General features: G+C 34.2%; 1 protein-coding gene across 37 annotated transcripts in view; it reads left to right on the top strand.

Moving 5' to 3' along the window:
• NRXN1 (neurexin 1) overlaps positions 1 to 17,967 on the top strand; it is a 1,076,423-nt gene that overhangs the window by 1,016,596 nt on the left and 41,860 nt on the right. The window lies entirely within an intron of this gene.

Genomic DNA, 17,967 nt, shown 5'->3' with positions numbered 1-17,967 from the left:
TGCTGAGCACAGCTTAGATCTGCAGCATGCAGGGTTTAAGATACCAGAAGCCTAAGAATAATAATGATGAAACTAAGAATAAACTCATTTGGATAAACTAATTTTAAGATTTTGATTAAAATATTTTTTCTTGGAGATTGCATGTCAAATTTATGCACGCTCTGTATGAAATGTTGAGAGGTTGTTTTAAATTTTAAAATGTCCTTAAACCCTGAGCATGGTTGCTTCTAGTTTTGTCTGCTGCTTTTCGTGAGCTTCAGAGGTTTTCTAGCATGCTTTGTGGCAAAAACAAACAAAACTTGTGTGTGTGTGTGCATATAAATGTATATATGTATTAACTTAGTTCAAGTAAAAGCATGAATAAACGCTGCTTTCAATACTTGCCAGACTGCTTTATTATTGTTGAGTTGGTGAAAATTTTGCTTAAATATGCTTAGATTCTGACCATGCATGCTTTTGCGGCATAGTAGAATTTTCGTGGGAATTTGTAAAGGTGGAATGTCTTAATTAGATGCATGTTTGGTACAACAAAAAATGTATTAGTGGTCAATGATTAAACCTGATTAACTAATGGAAATATTTCATGGTAAGATGGGAGTAACATTTATTTACGCTAATTAATTCTGCTTATTGAAAATATGCGTGTATGGGATAATGACAGTGTTTATATTTTTGAAATATTAATTTTGATTATTTCCACAATAGTAAGATTTTAATTTTTTAAAATGCTTCCCAGATGAAAGAACTAAAATCATTTTTTTTTAACATTTTAGTCTAGGAAAGGATTCAAAGACTACTGTTTGTGTATGTGAGAGATTATGTGCATATTCATGTGTGTGTGAATTCCTTGGGGGAATTGTTTGATACCCTACTAACTAGTCCTTATTCTCAAGAAGAGTAAAAATGCTTTGGCATTCAAACATTCCCTAGGCCCGTGGGAATTAGAGCTAGCAGAAGCAGGAGTATAGCCAGATGGGATTGGCACGCTTGGCAGTGATTGGAGACAATAGGTGGGGGTGGAGCAGATGGAGGACAGAAGGGATTGCATATCAGAAAGAAGGGGGGGGAGAGGAGGAGAGTGTGTTTAATAGTGAAGGAAGCCTGGCCTCTCTTTTCAAGGGAACTTCTGATAGCATCTTCCTTTAATTATGAGACAGAATGTCATATCTGTGGTGACTACTATTTTTCATTAAATTAGGTAGCCCCTGCTTCATAAATTAAGGAAGAAATCTCATGAATAGAAGTTGCTTTGCCAGATTATAAGTGGTGTGTTGTTTATTTGTTGTTATTTGTAACCTTTTTATCCTTGGCATGTTCAGGAAAAGTAGGAGTGAGATTAAGATTAACCTATTGTATTACTTAAATTGGTGGCATCTAAATATAAATATGGCCAATTACTTCTAAATTTGTTTACCAGACCTTGGATGATTGAACCATGAATAGGGTTTACTGATTTTTTTTCCCTAAGGGAGATTTCATTCTGAAGATATTTAGAGCCCATGCTAACTAATATACTATCATTTTATTTCTGGCTTTTAAATAGATGTTAATTTCTATTAATAGGATAACTTTTGAATGTTTTTATGTATTTGTTGATTTTTATCATGAAGCCTAGGAGCTTGACCAATGCCCAGTTTGAATTCTGAAATGAAATTAATCTCTCAACATTGTCCATTAAGCCTTATGTCACCCCCAGCACCCAGTGAACTGGGCACAGCATTTGCACAAGGAATTCATAGGACTGAAGGGGGGGGGGATGAACATAATCTTAATTCTAAATTCTCTGATATGTATGATTCTTACAAAATTCTAGTTGAACCCAGACACAATTTTCAGTCCTAAATGCAAATGGATTTGATCTAAATCATGTTGTCAAAATGTACCAACAAAACACAAATTTAAAATATTTAAATGCACATCTTTTGATCTGTGGGTGACCCACAACTGACTTGTCAGTCATTTGGATGGTGGACCCCTGTGCATGTAGAGAATTTCCATTCTCCAAAGGAAGTTTTGTCATATTGCATGTCTCTTTTGACTTACCTTTTGAACCTTGGCTTGACAAGGAATTATGACCTAGACAAGAAAATGAAAATCTTTACCTTTGGTACTTGGAAGTAAATTCAAGATAATTTACTCATATCATTTATATAACATTCCCAGAATTGAAAAATGTATCTAATTTCTTATGATTTTTCTAGCTGTTTTTCTTCATGCCCTATCCTTAGAAATTAATGGGAAAAATTCACCAAGCAGCAAAATGCTCCTCACTTGGCAAATTGCCTCTACTGTTTTTTGTAGACAGAAATGTGGACAGATATTTATATTTTTGAGGATTCACTGCTGTTCATTAAGCAAAATGACCCGATGATAAACGATAAGTATTTTCATTGACTTTGCACAATCAGAGTTGCCTAATAGGCTAAAAGCCACATTCTCTTTGTGGACAAAATGAAAGGAAATTAGAAGAGCCCTGAAGTGGTATTAAATGTCTGATCACAATAGCATTTGGGCTCAATTGCCAAGCAAATTTCTCACCAAGACATTAGCCAAGGAAATGCTTACATATTTACAAAATAATTAGTGATACATAATAATTAGCATTGCATATTAAAGATGTTTGGAGTAGTTATGATGAAATGTTACTGTCTGTGTGCCTTCCATATGCTTCTTTAATTTATGAAATGTGCTTATCCCACAGCATCTGGGTGCATTTATAAACTACAAGTGCAATCAATTAACAATATGATAGATGCAGTAGGTAGAATGCTAATTGATGGGAAAAGCCCTCTTAGCTTACACTTTTTAGTTTTCAAATAGAAAAAAAGGATGTAACTAAGGATTTTAGGCTTTTGTATTAAGTTTAAAGATTTTAAAACTCAGCTTATACTCTGTCCATTTGGAAAATGACTCATTTGAAACTAGAGTTTACCCTGTCAAAATTAGTGCTCTTAAATCCAGTATTACGAGCACTAGCAAAATCCACAGGTGAACAGTATTAGTGAATATCTAATGATAGATACTTAGACCAAGTGGTGCCGTGTATTATTTAGTCTTCTCTTTCTCCTCTTGTTATCTCTACTCCCAGTGTTTTCTTTCTCTGCTGCTTTACCTGTGGTTTATGGACTAAAACACCTATAGATAGAAAAAATGACATTTATTTTGCTTCAGAACTCAAGATTATTAAACATAAACTATATGCTATGTGTAAATTCAGGATGGTATAATGACACCAAGCTCTGCTTTATATCTACTTTAGCATTTGATTTTTTAAAATTTATACCAAAGTTACCAATATTGACCCAAAAGATTGATTTTACCTTCTGCTGTCTTATATACATTTACTTGACAGCTGATATTTGAATCTCCTGCAGGCTTCCTTCCCTCATCATTCTGGCATAGAGAATGGAGCTAAGCACAATATTGTGGTGTAGGTAGGCAATTTCCTACTGTAGCATAATTGGAGAGAGTCAGAGACAATTATAAACTCATGGGTATCTCTAGATTCTCTTAGGAAATTCGAGACAGTGTGAGTTCAAACTGAGTAACAACCTCAAAAAAGCAAAAATATATGAGAGATATTTTCTATTTTTGTGTCATAAGTTGTGTGAATATCATAATTTAAATTGTGTGATTATCATAATTTTCACTTGCTCCTGAACTTTTCACTTTTATTTGAATTCAGTTGATTAACCATTCAGTAACTATCTCAGAACTATTTCCCAAAAATCAATGATATAATTTTTATTTCAGTGTTGTGCTATATATTTTTTGATCTGAAGATTAAGCCACAATGTAATTATTTCCTTGGTAATAAATGCATTCAAATACTTTTCTTACTATTTTCTAAAACTATAATGTAACACCTTTTATTATAAAGTCTCCCTTAGGTATTAATTACTTTAAAAACAAAAACTACATAAAAGGGTGGAAATGTCTTGAATGTTATTTTTAGGGAGCCAAAAGAAGTCAATCCCCAAAAGAAATCAGCACTGAAGTCTGTATGCTCTCACCTTAGTTTCCACTGCTTTTTCATTAAAACATAATGCATCCTGTAGAGTACCACAATCTTGGCTCTAAGCCTATTTCGTATTTTTTGATGAAAAATATGATTATGTAAGTCCACAGCCTAAATTTACTAGTAAATTCATGGGTAAAGTGGGTGTTTAACGGGATGGGAAATGCCATTACCTGACTAACTTCTTCACATTTTTCAAAATGAAAACTCTAGTAGAGTATAATTAAAAAGTTCCTTCCCAATCAAGCATCCAGTGAAATAAATTTACTTATAATGAAATATTTTACTTATTTACTTATAATTAAATAATACTTTACATGCAAATGTATAGATTACATATATAAAACAAAATGTATATATAATAAATAGAATTATATGTACAAAACTAAGGTTGCCTTTATGACTTCAAAACACTATTTCATTATGAGATCAAAATTTTACATAGAATTTTGACTTTTTGAAAATCTTATTTTGGTGTTGCGTAAGTATAGCCTCAGGGATCAATTCTCAATTACCCATGTGTGAACTGTCTACCTAATGGATTACTTTACATGATTAGATACGCTTTCTGAACCACTTACCCTCCATTGGCTTAAAAACCATTGTTTTCAATTATATACCATGGCTTCCTCCATTAGCACAGCTAGATTTGAGTGGATTGCCTGTCCATTAGGTTTGTAATAGGACTACAACATTTTCAGAGTTAAATATGTTATGTGTATGATATGTGTGTCTGTATAAAACATTGCTAAATATGTAGATGCCAAATAATAAGTTTGAAAAATACATATAACAAGCCAAAAACAAGCCATTTGGCAGGAATAGGTATTCTTGGGTTTGCCAAGAGTTTTCTTAGCCTTCAAGCAGTGTACCATCTCTTTCCAAAATGGTGAAATTTATAATGCATAAGCAATTACTGAGCACCCATATCAGTGCTTTTTGCTAGTTAAGAGCTGCTAATACATCTACTGGATTATTTATTTATACCAGAACTCAGTTAGATGTCATGGGAGACTCAAAGGAAAATAAGACACTTGCTGCCTTAAAAGTCCAGTTGAGGAGTCAGAACAGACACACACAAAACTAGAGGAACATTGAAGGCTGAAGTAGGTTACTTTATAGTATTAATGGACATATATTTGCTGATTGCCCTGCATTTTATGGTATCTTGGAGAAAAGAGAGTTTTATATGGCTTAAGAAGATGCATTAATGTTATTTTGCTGTATGTTACCTGTGTTTGTTCAAGCAGCTGTAGTTATCCAGTTATCAGATAATAAGTAATGCAAAAATCAGGTCAAGTCAGGTGGGCCACACATCCCTTTATACCAGTACTAGCTTGAGTAACAACAGGGCATTTTTAAGGGCTCTAAAGATATTTAAATATTAAGCAAGATCCGAAGTAGCTTATTTCAAAAACAATCAACATGTTCTACGGGTTCTCAGGACAACATACTGACTTAAAAGCCAGTTTTCAGGTTTTATGAATAATAAAAGTAGTACAAAATGTGAGCAAATTTTTATTTTAAAATCATCTTCATATTCAGTTTGTATTCACTGTCTTTAGTCACTAAAATTAGCCATTGTTGCCAAGTGTTTTCCATTAAAAAACAAGAAATCTGTTTCCTTTTACTGATGGGATGATTTGAAATATTGAATCATTTTTTTTCCAATGTAAATTAGACACTTTGGAATAAGTATAAATATCTCAGGCCTTTACAGTATAATTCAGTGTTCTTGTAAATTACTATAGCAATAATTCTCAGTATGTATGATTCTACTTCATTTTCTATCTCTTGATTTTCTTTTCTTTTTGGTGGGATAGGGTAGGTAGGTAAGTGTGGGTGGGTATTGGCAGTAAGCAAGGATCTGACCTTATGTGAAACAATTTTGAATAAATGATAATTATGTAAACAGTCTACTCATGTTACTGGAATGGTTATCAATACTATTTTCTCAGTAAATAGTTTAAAATACAGTGAATAATTAAGGGACATTTCATGAATCATTCTTTGGAACTGACTGAAATGATACCTAGGTATAAAATATCAAACTGAATAGTTCTTGATTGCTTTAAAAAATCTTAAGCCAGAAGTAAGCAAGCTGAGGTCACTGTTCAAAGGCATCTATTGCAATAAGGGTTTCCTAGATTCCTGACTTTCTAGTTTTCTACAGAGCCAGTAAGATTTCAATTGCAAGAGATGTTGTCCTTTTAAACAGAAGACTACTGATGCAATAACAAAATAAATACTGACTTCAGCCTATCTCACTGTACCTAGCAATTCCCTAAATAATGTATCAACTCTTTGCAGTATTTTAGGAAGAAATGTGAAGGTTTAAATTGATGAAATTAAGTGGAAAAGTATATGCTTGGTTTATTTGAAACTCTAAAATGGGAGGACATTTTCAAAGACATACCATTCAAACAAGGATTATACATGTTTTATGTCTGTAAATATACCAAAAGGGAGAGATTTATAGGGTACTTTTTATGGTCGTGGTTGTATTTCTTTTCCTTTGTGAATGAATCTGAATCTTTTTTAAGAGGATATTTTCATAAATATCAGTTTTGTCAATGCATATGTAATATATAATATTTGATCAGATCATTGTATTTTTATTTTTAAAATCTTATAATTAGGAATAATTTGAAATTATAAAAACATTATAAACATTTTATTTACTTTTATTTTTTTTTAGAGACAGGGTCTCAATCTGTCACCTACATTACAATGTAGTGGTCCAATCATAGCTCACTGTAACCTTGAATTTCTAGGCTCAAGCAATCCTTCTGCCTCAGCCTCGCAAGTAGCTAGGACTACAGGCATGTGCCACTAGGCCTGACTAATATTTTAACTTTTTTGTAGAGATGGGGTATCATTGTGTTGTCCAGGCTGTTCTCAAACTCCTGGCTTCAACTGATCCTCCTGCCTCAGCCTCCCCAAATGCTGGAATTACAGACATGAGCCACCAAATTCAACTGTAAGCTTATTTAGAGAGTTGTTTCTGTTATAATACTTCATGATTTTAGAGTGTGAAGAAATATGAGCTTCCTTTTTAAAAAAGTTTTAAAGAAAAGTGATCTTAGAAACACTGACTGCTTTTCACTTGGTCTCACCTGAATTTTGAGATGATTTGGCATTTGAGATTTTCTTATGGAATTTTCACTTTGAAGATAGAGTAAGAAATGTTCAGTCATGGCTAGTAGTAATTAGAGGGAAAGCTCCTTTTTTCCCTGTCCATAATTTAGAATACAGAAGCTTATTCAAAAGTAAGCCTGGTAGATTTCAAAAAATTAGCAATTTGGAATCCTAGAAATTTACTATAGGAAGAAACAGTTTCTTTCTATCTTGACAAATGAGAATAATTTTTATAGTATATGTTGCACAAAAGCAAGCAAACTTTTGTGAAACCAAAGACATAGAGCCCTATACTGCCTGTTCTTGTGTTCCAAAACTTCCACCTTTGCCAATTTGAAATTTAAAACTATTTTTCATACAGTGAATGCCAAAAGAGCAAAATTTTTCATTGTTAGTGAAAATATTTATTGGAGTGTGTCAAGAAACTGATTCCATCTCTGGTATTCCTAATAAGAATCCTGTGGTGTAATATCACAAGTTGCATCTACTAAATAATACCCATGCGAATGCTGTGCCTATCCTGTGTATTATTAGGCTTTATATCAATATTTTATAGACTGCTGCATGCTCTGGACTAAAAGCCCTTCATCCCCAAATCAGTTTCAGATTCTCTTCTAAGAAATAAGGTGTACTGTGGCTTCTAATGGAAGAAGGAAGTAGAGTAGTGATATAAGCAATTAACACAATCTGAGAAAAATTTTATGACTAAAAAAGATTTGTGGAAAAATAAACTTTAAAAGTGCTAAATGAGATCCTGTGGGAACAGACTTCCACATTTATAGAAAAATACTTATAAAAAGAAAGTGCTTCTATATTGAGAACAAATGGTTAGGTGTATAGGCCAAATCATTTTTATGGATGTTCAAAATTTATATATAAAAACTAATATAGCTTGTAAGTATCTATAGTATAGTACAATAATTGGAAATCTTTAGCAGGGAAATAGTCTTCTTAGACACAAGGAAATGAAATTAAATCTTTGACATTTATCAATTTAACACTTAATATATGGAAGGTAGAGCAAATTACATTTTAATTTTTTTTTATTTGCTTTCAGAATCTAAACAGAGACTATTTACCTCCCACCAGGATTCAGATGCTCTGGGAAACCAGCAGTTGGGAGCATAAATTGATATGTACAGTAGAGGTTTAGCTTTTAATTTTATAATGTTAGATTTGATTTCCAGAACCCAGTTAGCTTGAAGCACTTCAACTTTAAAGCATTCCTCAGACCCTGCAAAGCTTTTGAAGCGTTGTGTCTCTGTGGGCCTAGGGAGAGAGATGAAGAGCAAGGTGTTAATGAGGTGTGGTCTCATAACTTCTCAGCCAGCTCTTGTCATTAGAGCCACATGATATTAATATGTGGGCCTGGTCTGTTACAGCAGCCCTAGAACATATGACTGATTTACCAGCAATAGTGTCTTTTTTGGCTAATCACCTGTTACATGTTTTATTCTTTTTAAAAATTTTTATTTTTTAAATTTTTAATTATTATGGGTACATAACAGCTATATATATTTATAGGATACATATAGTGTTTTGGTACAGGCATACAGTGTGTATATATCAAATCAGAGTAATCGGGGTATCCATCACCTCCAGTTCCATTCATGTTGTTACAGATAGCAGTATTTTTTTCTCTTTTTTTATGGCTGGGAATAATTCCTCTCACCATTTTAAATGTACTATAATTGATAGAATTGGCTCTGGGAAGAGTATTCATGGGTTCTGAAAGAGCTTTGTCATATAACTCAACATTCTTAGATCATTTTAGGTAAAGTGTTTGAAAAACAACCTCAGTTTGTTTTACTGTTTTGTTTGGTGGGAGATGTTCAAGGATAGGGGGAAATCATCTATGAGGCAGTTTTCTTTGTCTTAAGGTTTCATGTATATAAGGAGTGAAATCTTTTTTTTTTTAGCCCCTTTCTAAAATATTGAAATCAAGACTTATTTCCCATCTCACTGAGTGAGAGATTCATTCCATTAATACTTTCTCCTAAGTCTGAAGACCTCCATCATGGGCCTCCATTATAAAATGAACCTAGACACCCTGCCACTGCCCAAATTCATGTGGAGGAAACCCTTTTCTTTCCTTTTCTCCTTCCTTCTGCTCATTTTCTTTCTTAATCATTTCGTGTTTGCTTTGCCTCTTTTCTAGTTTGCCTCTACCAGAAGTCTGCTAGTGGCACCTACTGCTTTCTTCTGCCCCATGCCTGTCACTTAAAAAACAAATTTTGAAACCAACACATAGCAATAAAATTACTAAGTCACCAGCCATTTGTGGATGTCAAGAGAATTCAGTTCACTGAGTTCTGTGATGTTGAAAGGAAATATATTGAGCACAACCTAATTCTTAGATAAATAAGAACTCTGCAGGATCTTAGCATGGGAAAGTAAAATTACGCATTGCAAAAATAGCTAATTGGACAAAAACAATAGTGTCCTCAGAATATAAATATTGGAAATTTAATTTTTAGTGAATTACTAACATTTGTTTTTTAATTTTATAAGTTTTATTTGTATTGTTTTAATTTTCTCTTTTAAATCAAGTGCATAATTTTTGTTGTTAAAATTTTTATTTATATAGTATCTTAATTCTTAGGACACTTAATATTAAATGACATAAGAGTAGGCAAAAAGTGATTTTACTAGAGACAACATGTCCTGTGACAATATCCCTACCTTGAATAATGGTGAAATAGTCATACTGTAATTACATTAAAACCAGTTATTTCAGGTAGCAACTATCACTTTTAGCTGAAAAGTGAATTGTTTAGAATAAATTTCACTCCATTGATGAAAGTCATTTCATCTCTGTCAGCAAGGCATTTCATGAATAGAACATTATTATATTTATGTGTTCATTATTTATATATTTCTAAAACTTTTTACTTCGAAATAATTATAGATTCACAGAAAATACAAAGGCAGATACGGAGAGATTTCTCCACCCTTCATCCAGCCTCCTCATCATGTTAACATCTTACTTAACTATAGTCCAGTGTCACAACCAGAATATTGATCTTGGTATAAATCATAGAGCTTATTCAGATTTCACCAGGTATACACTCATTTGTGTGTGTGTGGATGTGCATGCATGTGTAGAGCTATGCAATTTTATCACAGGTGTATCTTCTTGTAAGTACTACCACAATCAAGATACTTAACTGTACCATTACCACAGGGTTCCCTTGTGTAACCCTTGATTATTACATTTTAAAGAAACATATGAAAGATCATCTGTACTAACCTAATTATATTGGGATGGAAGTGATTTTTATTTGCCCCAGGTCAATGGATTAGATAGATAACTGATAGAACTCATAGTAAAATCTGAAGTTACTCTATCCTGTCCTAGATCAGTTTCAGACATCACATATTACATTCTCAATTTTTAAAGTAGGCAGTCATTTAACAAGTTTAGAGATAAGAGATTTGAAGCAAACAAAATTTTTCAGTAGTAGAGTTGGCCTATTTCATCACAATTCTGGATTTTTTTTAAATCCTGATACTATATAATTCATTACTGGATGCAAATAGGTTAAGGGAATATTAACAGTAAATGGAAGCATAGATTAGTATTCATACAAAGTATCAATTGCTTCATAAGCACTCAGCATGGTTTCTAAGGGGCAAAGAGGCAGTTCATTGATTTCTGTAAGGAACCTTAGAGATTTAGCTGCAAATTATATAATTAATACTCTTCACCCAAAGAATTGAATATCTACTCCCTCCCATGTACACACAAACACACCAGATATATTTTAGAGATGAAGCCTCACTGGGTTGCCCAGGCTGGACCCAAACTCTTGAGCTAAAGCAATCCTCCTGCCTTAGCCTCAGGAGTATTTGAGATCACAGGTGCCTGACACCATGTGTGGCCATACTAGATAATTTAAAAATTATTTTTCCCTTCCAATTTGTACTTAATGCTTACTTTAATTTAGTTACCATTTATAAAATTATTGTGGTGAGGCTTCTGGGGGAGAATTGGGAACTAGGGTGTCATCACTGCACATGATTTGATTCATTCACATGTTTCATATCCACTTTGGATGTAATTTTGTTGCTCCTCACCTTTGAAATTGAATCTGATTATAAAAGAGAACAGAATTTACCTGGAAAGGGTGTGGGACTAAAGAATTTCCTGCTGTAACAGCATCATAGAAATTAGAGATGTAAAGACCCATTAGCTGCTTTGTCCTATTTCTGTAGAAATTTCAGCGAATATTTTTTAAAGTCCTAATCTATTTTTGTTTTAAAATAAATGGGAATTCAATGCAGATTCTTGTTAGAGCTTGAAACTGCTGATTGTTGTGTTTTCCGGGTTGTTTTTCTTTTTAGATCCTCTTGACAGTTTGCATAGCTAATTATCGTGTTCTCATTTGTTTAATTCCAGCATTGCTGTAGGCTTTATAGAATGGGTGTAAGGGAAGGGGAGCACAACTGCAGTTTTCAAGTACATCAACAAGCTGTTACAGAAAGGAGTGTGGGGGATAAAGAGAATGATTATGTGTGTGCGCTTTGGAAGATGGGTCAAAGTTAAAACAGCAAAGTGAATTTTAAATAACTGCCAGGATTTGGTAGCTAATCATGCTTTTTTGAAGGGTTTTATCAGTAACCAAATACAGGGGATGGTGGGGTCCCCTGTGGCCTCATTTTATGTAGGGCACTCTATTATGATGAATCATTGGCAACAAAAGTTTTTGCTAGGAAAACTGAAGCATATATGCTCTTAGAAATCCAGCTGTTTTTTACTGGTGAATGAATTTTTTTTAAAAAAATTGATTTGTGTAGTTACTAATTTCACATGAAAAATGCCTTGTAATTTGAAGAGAATTTGTTGATAATTATTTCCTGTACCAAATAGATAGCTTTAAAGCTTATCAATTTTAGTGTTCTGTAGATTTCATTTACAGGGAAAAGAATATATTTTTTTCAAGAATTACTGCATTATTGCCAATGAATCATGAGTCCATTGTACAGGTTTTGGAATGTAGAAGTGTTAACTAGACCATTTAAGAACAATTAAGGTGGTAATAAGAGACAAAATGATGTCTTTTGCATGTCTTTTTTTTGGTGTTGGTGGCTCTGGTATTTTTTGGGGGGAGAGGAGGAGACAGGTATTGATTTAAAGACTAGATTTGCATATTTTCACTTTCCTACCTGCACTATAGAATGGGGCCCATATGAAAAGAGTCCCCACAATTCATTAGGCCAAAATTGGCTTTAATACATCATCCCTACCTAATTATCTTGCTTCTTGAAGGATATCTTGCTTCCTCAATTTTAAATGAGGAAATTAACATGAAATTCATAGAAAAGTTTCACAGCTATTTCATATTGAGAGAACAATTCTGTGTTTGCAAGAATGGTGAAAATGATTATTGTTGAATTTATATGTATAGCTTCTCTTAGAGCAGCCAAATTAGTGAGATTGGTTAAAAGCAGATAATGAATGACTATGTCTCTACATATACATAAATAAATAAATAAATAAATCATATTTTGTGGCTTCTGGTTGCTATAAGCAACAGAGACAGTTATTTCCAAACCTTTTAAGACACAATGAATGACAAACATTGTGTGCTCAGTGATTTGAACCTCCATATATGAACTCGATTGAATTCTTGAAAGCTAAGATGAAACTCATACACATTCTTGCAAACCATTGCCATAGCAACATACTTAAAATCTCCAAGGTCTGTCTCCCTTGAGTTTGCATCTGCAGTTAGCTTATTATGGAACAAAAAAGAAGGCTTTACGACTCAAAAATGCTTTGGAATGGTTGGGAGTATGTTTTGAAATAAAGTGGAGTTTAAAAGTCAAGAAGCCAAATAGAACATTCAGGAAAAAAATACATTTGCATTGTTCATGCAATATTTGGCTTTTTCTCCTCCTACTTTACAATGTTCTAGGCAAGGGCAAATGTGGATAGTCTACCTCTTGTGCTTATCAGGAGACTGGGGTTATGCCCACTTTAATGAGAAATATATTGCTTCCTGGCATGCTAGAGATAACATATATGCATGGCTTATAAAATAATAATAAAGGTGATAATAGCTAAGTATTATTAATATTTAGTGTTTATTATGTACCAAGAACAGAATTAAGCATGTCATCTATCATGATTTTCTTCATTCTTACAACTATACGGCAGAGATTGGTACTGCATCCCTCCCATTTGATAAATGAGAGGTTAAATAAATCACCCAAGTTCTAGTAGCTCAAAATGCTAGAACCCATGACTGTATCTGACTTCAGTGACTGATCACCAGATTACTGGGGAATAGTGATCCCATAACTTATAGCAGGACTCCTCAATTTGTTAACCAAACAGCTGGTCCTAGGAAACCAGAAAGATGCTACCATGGAGAACATCTCTCAGTCTGATCACTGAATCACCCACTCTGAATAAATACAGCCAGACCCCTGCATGGCTGCATAACGTTCTCTCTGTAAGCATAAGCCAGTGGTGTGCCTCCCAGTCTTCCTGGCAGAAAGGTGGTCAAAGACAATAACCTTTCTTATAACATTGTTTAATCTCCATTTCCCTCCCAGCATTCAGTGGAACACAAAAGGAGGCCTGGTTTCTGTTTGAATAGATCTTGGAAAATAGAAATTGAGATACTTAGAATCTAATTTCAATAGGGTTTTGGACTCAATGAAATAAGATAAGCCTATGTGAGAATTATCATAGTGAAAATATTACTGTGAGAGTCACTTAAAAATAAATGTACTACCTTCACAGAGAACTTTGCACTTGGAATAAACTAACAGGTCTTGTGTATTTTAAGCCATGAGCCTTGACTGAGTGCTTGAAAGCACCTGGGTTTTCTTATTTGAGACCCTCTCTGATGCTCCTTCCCTTCTAGCCAATTTGTCATTCTCAAGATAGTTAGAGATAATTTATTATCTAAATTTCCAGCTCAAGGTAGATTGGAAGAAGAAAATTGGAAGAGAAAAGGAGTCTATAGAGTTTGACAAAAGAAAAAACTCATTAGAGCTTGCACAAACTGAAAAGTAAAAGAGCAGTTTGGGGATCTGTGGAGCAGAGATGATGATATTCTTTAGCATCTAAGATCATTACTGTGTTGCTGGTCCAGGTGTGTATAAAAGTGGTAGCAAATCATCAAGAAAAGCTTGTCTTCTGAACCTTCAGTTTAAAAAGCTACACTTATGTGATTTCAGAAGTTCCCATGCTGATAAATGGCATATTTATTGTGAATAGACTTGTTTATTGTCCATAATCAGCGGGCATCCAAATAAAGAGAATAAAGGAAAAGGACTGGCACGATTGCAGAGGTGTGTGGGGTAGGAAGGAAAATGGCACATCCAGATGGCAAAGGCATGACAGCAACTGCGAGGAAATATGTCAGCATTGAGTGGGACTGGTTGTAATTGCAAGACTTGAGAGAAAAAAGCTATCCAAGGGAGGATGTGGTTAATTGCTTAGAGATCTAAGTGCTTTACATGGGATCTTTACTTATCACAACTTTTTTAATGGCCAAAAAAACTGTGAATGGTGGCCAAAATAGAGGTCATTAAACAATGGCATAACAAATTTATAACTATTAATAAACTTGTTAAATAAATAAAACAATTCAAATACCTGTGGGAAGAGTTCAGCAACAGATGCCATCTAATGTAACATGTACACAAAGGCAGGCTCTTTAATGAAGCTCCTAGTTCTCAATAAAAGACAATTAGCAAAATTCTTGCCCAACCTCTACATGTGTGTTTGGTCCTTAATGGGCTTTGCAGACTGGCTGCTGAGTGCTCTCCATTCTGGCAGCCAAGAGAGACCTTCTCCAAGGTCTTGCTTAAAATTTCAGTAAAACACAGAGCAGAATTGAAAAAGGCAAATTATGTATGAGAAACTTGGGAAAAGTAATAAATTATTCCTACTGCTTTTTTATTTCAGAATATTATAGGGGTGCAAACGTTTTGGTTACATGAATTGCTTTTGTGCCATTTAAGTCAAAGTTATAAGTGTGTCTGTCTATCACCCAGATAGTGTGCTTTGTACTCATTAGTTGTCAATTGATGCGTCCCCTCCCCCCACATGCTTGATTTCCATTGAATTTTACTACATGAGTGTTGATCAGTTAATATCAATATGCTGGTGAGTACATGTGGTGCTTGTTTTCCATTCTTGTGATACTTCACCTTGAACAATAGGCTCCAGGTCCATCCAGGATAATACAAGAGGTATTAGTTCACCATTGTTTTTTATGGCTGGGTAGTGCTCCATGGTATACATTTACCACATTTTATCAATCCACTCATGTACTGATGGGCACTTGGGTTGTTTCCACATCTTTGCAGTTGTGAATTGTGCTCCTGTAAACATTTTAGTGCAGATCTCTTTATTATGGGATGACTTTTTTTTCCTTTGGGAAGATACCCTGTGGTGGAATTACTGGATCAAAAGGTAGTTCTATTTTTAGTTCTTTGAGATAAAGAACTCCATACTATTTTCCATAGAGGTTATACTAGTTTGCAGTCCTACCAGTAGACTGTAAGTATTCCTTTTTCTCTGCATCCACACCAGCATCTGTTGTTTGGGGACTTTTTGATAAAAGCCATTCTCACTGGAAAAGGTGAGATCTTACTATGGGTTTGATTTGCATTTCCCTGATGATTAGAGACATTGAACATTTTTTCATATGTTTATTGGCCAATAGTCTATTTTCTTTTGAAAAGCTTCTGTTCATGTATTTGCCTACTTTTTTTAAATGGTTTTTTTCTTGCCGATTTGCTTGTGTTCTTTGTAGATTCTGGTTCTTCATCCTTTATCAGATGTATAGCATGCAAATATTTTCTCCCATTCTGTAGGTTGTCTGTTCACTCTAGTTATTGTTTTCTTGGCTGTGCAGAAGCTTTTTATCTTCTCCATACCCAAACATGAAACTGAGATAATAGAAAGAGTGAGATGTCAACTGAATGGAGATGCAAAAAGCTGGGATTTACTTCTGAGTCCCACATGGGTGGTACAGTGATTTGATGCTGCACACCTAACCCACACTTGACTGTGCCAACTTAGGGTTTCCCTCTGACTATGAGGGAACTGGAACAGATAATTCAAAGGGCCTTCAAGTTAGTTTTGATGAATGCTTGGTTACATCATGCAGCTAGAGAGAAGAAAAGACCCTGTATTTTCAATATATTGATATTTTTGTGATTTTTTGAGGTGTTTGTAAAAGTGCTGTCATGTAAAATATACAATTTGTTTATAGAATGGTTAAACGTGGAAGTGTGAATTTAAGTCAGGAAATTGTACTTTTTTGTGAGAGAAATTTTGTCTTTAAACATCTAGGCAGTCCAGTAGTAGGAATAAACTTTAATTTCCACAATGCTATGAGAAAAAGTGAAAATATATACAGAGCCATTCATTTTGAGAGCCAACTGTGTTTATATAATAAACACAATAAATCTTTCATATACCAGCTACCAGGCTAGACAGTATGCCTTTCTAGCCCTAGATAATTCAATACATATACTACTACTGAAAAATCGGTATAAATACTTCACCTTTACATAGAAAGAAATACAAAGAAGTTAGGGAACTTGCCTAGGGACACACAGCTAGTAAATGCAGAGCTGAAATTTAAGTCCAGTCTGTTCAGCTCCAACACTTATGTTTCTTCCATGCTCAATGATGGAAAATCCAACTTTCCGCTAATAGAGGGCCTTCATTTGTCACTTAGATTTTTTAAAATTTATTTTAACTTCAAAATATTGAGGGGATACAAACATTTTTGGTTACATGGACTGCTTTTGTAATGCTTGAGTAATGGCTACAGATGTGCCCATCCCTCAAATAGTATTCATTGTACCATTAGGTAGGTTTTTACCCTTACCCTCCTCTCCCCTACCCCTTGCTTGATTTCCACTGAGTTTTACTTGCCTCTGTGCACGTGGGTACCCATTGGTTAATTCCAGTTTAATAGTGAGTACATGTGGTGTTTGTTTTTCCATTCTTGAGATACTTCACTTAGGAACATGGTTTCCATTTCCATCCAAATTGTTGCAAAAGACATTCATTCATCCTTTTATGGCTGAGTAGTACTCCGTGGTAGACATATACCACATTTTGTTAATCCACTCATGAATTGATAGGTATGTATGTTGATTCCATGTCTTCACAATTGTGAATTGTGCTGCGGTAAACATTTATCTCAATTTCACCAGCCCCAAACCACTTCCCTTAGGAATATCTTTGAACTACCAAAAGCTGCTATTTCCCATCACCCCAAGCCATAATGATATGGCCAATTAGCCTTATAGAATGTAGGAAGCTTTGGAATTTAAACTGGAGAACTAGAAGTCAAGTGTCAGGATTCACGATATGTCAAGTTAAATCAACAATTACACACAGAGCACCTTCCTTGTGCCAGGAAATATTTTAGCAGAGCAAAAAAGACTATTTCTTATACACAAATTCTTCTCACAGAAACATTTCAGGATTTATTTGACTTATGAAATCATGTAATAACTGGAGGAGAGGATATAATTCTCCTTAATTTTACAGGTGAGCCTAAGGTGCTACAGTATGTTGGTTAGAGTCTAACAGCATTTATTTGGACTTTTCTTGCTTTGTGAGATCTTTCTTCCAGAGGTAGCTCCACTGGGAGTTGGCACACCACAAATGAAATAGGAAGGGGCAAAAAATGAGAGCAAAGGGAAAAGAAGGAAGGTAAACATTGGCACCTTTCAGTTGAAAAAATGAAAGTGCACCAATTGCTATAAAATGAACAATGATACACATTTTCTAAGGAGTTAATATGACCATGTTTCTTCTTGCTTTT

Source organism: Microcebus murinus, chromosome 3, assembly GCF_040939455.1.
Source record: "Microcebus murinus isolate Inina chromosome 3, M.murinus_Inina_mat1.0, whole genome shotgun sequence".
In the NCBI taxonomy this organism is placed as follows: Eukaryota; Metazoa; Chordata; class Mammalia; order Primates; family Cheirogaleidae; genus Microcebus; species Microcebus murinus.
The sequence above is the reverse complement of the archived record's forward strand: the minus strand, read 5'-3'. Positions and strand labels throughout refer to the sequence as shown.